Source organism: Amia ocellicauda, chromosome 11 (genome assembly GCF_036373705.1).
Source record: "Amia ocellicauda isolate fAmiCal2 chromosome 11, fAmiCal2.hap1, whole genome shotgun sequence".
Taxonomy (NCBI): domain Eukaryota; kingdom Metazoa; phylum Chordata; class Actinopteri; order Amiiformes; family Amiidae; genus Amia; species Amia ocellicauda.
This window is the reverse complement of record NC_089860.1, coordinates 470,594-476,002: the sequence shown is the minus strand read 5'-3', so window position 1 is coordinate 476,002 and position 5,409 is coordinate 470,594. Positions and strand designations below refer to the sequence as shown.

Sequence of the window (5,409 nt, the reverse complement as noted above, 5' to 3'; positions counted from 1 at the left end):
TTTCTTTTAAAGTTAATCCTGAGAGGTTTATGTAAGGTATAGGCGTCTTGTTCCCGTAACCATTCTGAAACAACCACATCATTAACCTTCACTCCGGCCTCAGCGAGTCCTCTTTGAAAACCCTTCTTACCCGCCAAACCCCCAATCTTGGCTGGGTTGTAGTATAGTTCCTGCATTTGGGGAGCTTGCCGAGTCATTCTGTCAAATAACCACACAGACCCACACTATGCGCAAAGTTTTTATACAAGGTTTTTTATTCAACTTCAGGAGAGCAGATACCCCTTTTTAGACATTTGAGAAAAGTATAACATACACAACAATTCTTTCTACGGTCCAGACAAAAAGAAATCAGATGATTGGTTACTTGATCTATATCAACAAATATACCTGTTTCTTTATCTTGTAGGCACACACCTCAGTTACATATGTAAATAAAACAACAATATGACCTATTTTAAAAGTAAACAGAGGTGTATTAAACATGCTCAGTAAAAGGTCATACAGATGTTGATGAAATGGCCTAATATCATTCTTGGCCCCCTTGAGCGCTTCATCCCAGTGTTCGTACCCCCCGGTCTTTGTTACAGCAGCCATTAACTTTTCCAGGTTTGAAAGTTGATCCTCATCGATGGTTAAATCTGTAGAGAAAAGGCTCGCGTTGGCTACTTTTCTGTCAAGCACATGGTGTAATAGCGCTCTCAGGTTAGCTGCAGAGTGTTGATGACAGAACCAGTTGCAGAAGCAGTCCAGGGTCTGAGGTCTTGGAGAGTAACCGCAGTCAAAGGGTTCCAGAGTGTATACAAAATCTGGGGAATAGAACCAGGGGTGATCCCGGGTTTGAAGAGGCCTGTAGAGCCTGTCGACGTCCGCAGCTTTCAGGTAAGACATTCTCTTTAATTTTCAACCATGATTGAATTGTTGCGCCTTTTATCCTATCTCTTCACTACGTCACGACACACCGCCCTCTTAGAAGAGAGTAGCCCCTGAGCCGTCAGACCCCCCTCCAAAACCCCACACGTCGTCTGTTTTATCATCGTCGTCGTCATTCAAGGGGGATATATAATCCATAATCCAGCATATTCTCCTTCTAACCAAATCCAGTTGCGAACATTTGGTCAAGATGTCAAAACCATCATTTATACAGTTTATGACCTCTTTCAAGAACGGCCAGTCCACGGCGTTAAACATAATTTCAGTAACCTGTTTTTCTGGATCCTCCACACCCCCTTCAATAGGGTTTGTAATCAGGGTACTGCTAAACAAAACCTTACGATCTGTAGTTAGAGATAGACTCTTCACCACTCTACCGTAGTTCTGCAAGCTTTCCCATTCACACCTTTCAAAACCCTGAGTCGGAGACTCCATTTCGCATTCTCTTGGACCCTCTTGCAAGCCTTCTAGAGTCTTATCCACAAGCCCCAGATCTCTCCAGGCCATCACCTTCAACCAGTCCTCATAAGAGTATTCAATTACCGTCTCAAAAGGTTCCAACGTACCCTCCTTCTCTCCCAAAGCAAAAAGCTCCACTCCAACATAGCTGGGATCCCTTTTAAAGCGGTAACCCCGTCGAGCCCCCCAGAACAACACCCAGGAGCATTCAATCTTCAAATTGGTGAGTACAGGAACCCTTGCCCGGGATTGTTTCTTGCGGGGTTTCATGTTGATGTCGCTGGACATGTTGAAGAAGCGGGATGTTTCTGATGCTGAGAATTAAAGAGGTATTGCCTAAAAGCAGCGCGGGTTCTTAAATAGAGAGGAGAGTTTCGGGGCGTTGCCTTCAGAGGGGTGGGGGTATTTATGGGTGGCCTTGATGTTCAGGGTTTTATGGGTGTACACTTTCTGACGGATATGACGTAGGAATAATTAAGGAAATAACTCTACCTAAAATCACGCCCCCCAATTATGACGTAGGAATATTAATAAGCTTAGGGCATACGTCATAACAAAATAGGCCGCGCCCAAAAAACCCTACTATCTACTCTTATGTAGTTGAAGGCGCAGTATAGCTCTGATAGTCTGGTGGTGACGGAAGACCACCAGCCGTTTGAACAAGCCATTCAGCATCACCTTGTTGGGCTAAGTGCAGGCACTGTCAGAGCGCAGGGCGTCCTGCCTTTGAAAGAGTTTCCGAAGTGTCCTGATGTGCCCTTTAGCAATGCCAAACAGGTCTGTGAAAATGGCATCCTTTCGCGGCACTTCAGACGCCATCTCACAGTCTAGCCGACCTGAAATGCCTGAGCCCGTTTTACCAGCAGGCTTCAACGGTAACCGTTTGAAGCAAGACATGGCGGTGTCAGTTTCCGTAGTGTAGCGGTTATCACGTTCGCCTAACACGCGAAAGGTCCCCGGTTCGAAACCGGGCGGAAACAGCCTGCTGTGGGCCGGCCCTTTTCGTCCTGTTTGCCCTCGTGGTTCCCCGGAGGCGGTGGGTAGCTTTTCTTCATTGGAGTGCCCGAAATCGGTGCTCTCAGAGCGTCCGTCCGTCGACAGGTTGAAATTGTAAACGCTGGTGTAGCCACTTTTAATTAAAATCTGATGATGATGATGATGATGATGTTGTTGTTGTTGTTCTTGTTGTCATCGTGATCGCCGTCATTATTATTGTTAAAGTAAAGCAGTAGTTAGATTTGTTGCTACCGTAAGGTGTAGAAGGCACAATAGCTCTGTGATTGTCTGATGGTGGCACAAGACGAGCAGCAGCTGTTTGAACAAGCCATTGAGCATCACCTTGTTGGGGTAAGTGTAAGTCTTGTCATAGCTCAGGGCATTCTTCCTTTAAAAGAGTTTCCAAAGTGTCCTGATGTGCCCTTGAGCAATGCAATATAGGTCAGTGAAAATAGAAACCTTTATCTCACAGGCAGGCCCACGGGAAACGCCTGTGCGCGTTTTACCAGCCTGCTTCGATGGGAGCCAATCGAAACCCCAGGACAGGTTGGTTTCTGTAGTGTAGTGGCTATCATGTTCGCCTCACACGCGAAAAGTCCCTGGTTCGAAACTTGGCGGAAACAACCCGCGGTGCACGCGTGCCAGTGCCGTGTTACCCGTCCTCATCTCTCTGCCCCATGGCCGGCCGTCGTTTTCTCTTCCTCGGAGTGGCAAGAAATCCTGACCTTGAGAACAAATGATCGCAGAAGGGTAGCTTTGCGAGGCGCTGGAACTGACACTTTTAAAATCGATACATGTCGTTGCTGTTGCAATACGACCGTAGCAGGATCGGTGACATTGCTGTTACTCTTATGTAGTTGAAGGCGCAAAATAGCTCTGATAGTCTGGTGGTGACGGAAGACCACCAGCCGTTTGAACAAGCCATTCAGCATCACCTTGTTGGGCTAAGTGCAGGCACTGTCTGATCGCAGGGCGTCCTGCCTTTGAAAGAGTTTCCGAAGTATCCCGAAATCGGTGCACTCAGAGCGTCCGTCCGTCGACAGGTTGAAATTGTAAACGCTGGTGTAGCCACTTTTAATTAAAATCTGATGATGATGATGATGTTGTTGTTGTTCTTGTTGATGTTGTTGTTGTTGTTGTTGTTCTTGTTGTCGTCGTAGTCGCCGTCATTATTAATGTTAAAGTAAAGCAGTAGTTAGATTTGTTGCTACCGTAAGGTGTAGAAGGCACAATAGCTCTGTGATTGTCTGATGGTGGCACAAGACGAGCAGCAGCTGTTTGAACAAGCCATTGAGCATCACCTTGTTGGGGTAAGTGTAAGTCTTGTCATTGCTCAGGGCGTTCTTCCTTTGAAAGAGTTTCCAAAGTGTCCTGATGTGCCCTTGAGCAATGCAAAATAGGTCAGTGAAAATAGAAACCTTTATCTCACAGGCTGGCCCACGGGAAACGCCTGTGTGCATTTTACCAGCCGGCTTCGATAGGAGTTATTCGAAACACCAGGACGGGTTGGTTTCCGTAGTGTAGTGGCTATCACGTTCGCCTAACGCACGAAAGGTCCCCGGTTTGAAACCGGGCGGAAAGAGCCTGCTGTGGGCCGGCCCTTTTCGTCCTGCTTGCCCTCGTGGTTCCCCGGAGGTGGTAGGTGGCTTTCCTTCATTGGAGTTCCCGAAATTGTTGGACTCAGAGCGTCCGTCCGTCGACAGGTTGAAATTGTAAACGCTGGTGTAGCCACTTTTAATTAAAATCTGATGATGATGTTATTGTTGTTGTTGTTGTTGTTGTTGTTCTTGTTTTTCTTTTTGTCGTCGTGGTCGCCGTCATTATTATTGTTAAAGTAAAGCTACCGTAAGGTGTAGAAGGCACAATAGCTCTGTGATTGTCTGATGGTGGCACAAGACGAGCAGCAGCTGTTTGAACAAGCCATTGAGCATCACCTTGTTGGGGTAAGTGTAAGTCTTGTCATAGCTCAGGGCGTTCTTCCTTTGAAAGAGTTTCCAAAGTGTCCTGATGTGTCCTTGAGCAATGCAAAATAGGTCAGTGAAAATAGAAACCTTTATCTCACAGGCTGGCCCACGGGAAACGCCTGTGTGCGTTTTACCAGCCGGCTTCGATGGGAGCCATTCGAAACACCAGGACAGGTCGGTTTCCGTAGTGTAGTGGCTATCACGTTCGCCTCACACGCGAAAGGTCCCTGGTTCGAAACCGGGCGGAAACAACCCGCGGTGCACGCGTGCTAGTGCCGTGTTATCTGTCCCTGTAACGCGGCCGGCCATCCCTCGGAGTGTCAAGAAATCCTGACCTTGAGAACAAACAATCACAGAAGGGTAGCTTTGCGAGGCGCTGGAACTGACAGTTTTAAAATCGATACATGTTGTTGCTGTTACAATACGACCGTAGCAGGATCGGCGACATTGCTGTTACTCTTATGAGTAGATAGTAGGGTTTTATGGGCGCGGCCTATTTTGTTATGACGTATGCCCTAAGCTTATTAATATTCCTACGTCATAATTGGGAGGCGTGATTTTAGGTAGAGTTATTTCCTTAATTATTCCTACGTCATATCCGTCAGAAAGTGTACACCCATAAAACCCTGAACAACAAGGCCGCCCATAACCTGTTGTTCTTGTTTTTCTTGTTGGTCAACTGTAGAGTGTGAATGGGTCGGCTCTTCCTGTAGTGTTTGGGGGTCTTTTTTAAATATACATGTAATGGTTTAGTAAATCTAAACCGTTATAAGATCAACAAGTTCTGTTGTCTGTAATGGTCCCAGGTCTTAACAATGCCAGTTTTGAATAGTGCGTTTATCATATTCACACTGTCTCTGTCTGTCTCTCTCTCTCTCTCGCCCAATCATTTTATAAGATCAACAAGTTCTGTTGTCTGTTATGATCCCAGGTCCTAACAATGCCTGTTTTGCATAGGGTACTTATGTTATCCACACTGTATCTGGCTCTGTCTCTCCCCTCAAATTTAATTAAAAATAAAATTAAAAAAGAGGGTGTGTGTGTGGGTGTTTGTGTGTAT

The 5,409-nt window shown here is 46.3% G+C and overlaps 2 non-coding genes across 2 annotated transcripts; both read left to right on the top strand.

Annotated features, from left to right (window-relative positions):
* The first annotated feature begins 2,296 nt into the window (after nt 1-2,296).
* Nucleotides 2,297-2,369, top strand: trnav-aac (transfer RNA valine (anticodon AAC)). The gene has a single exon. It is a non-coding gene; the product is annotated as a tRNA-Val (tRNA).
* A 2,158-nt stretch (nt 2,370-4,527) lies between these two features.
* On the top strand, nt 4,528-4,600 carry trnav-cac (transfer RNA valine (anticodon CAC)). The gene has a single exon. It is a non-coding gene; the product is annotated as a tRNA-Val (tRNA).
* Nucleotides 4,601-5,409: the final 809 nt, after the last annotated feature.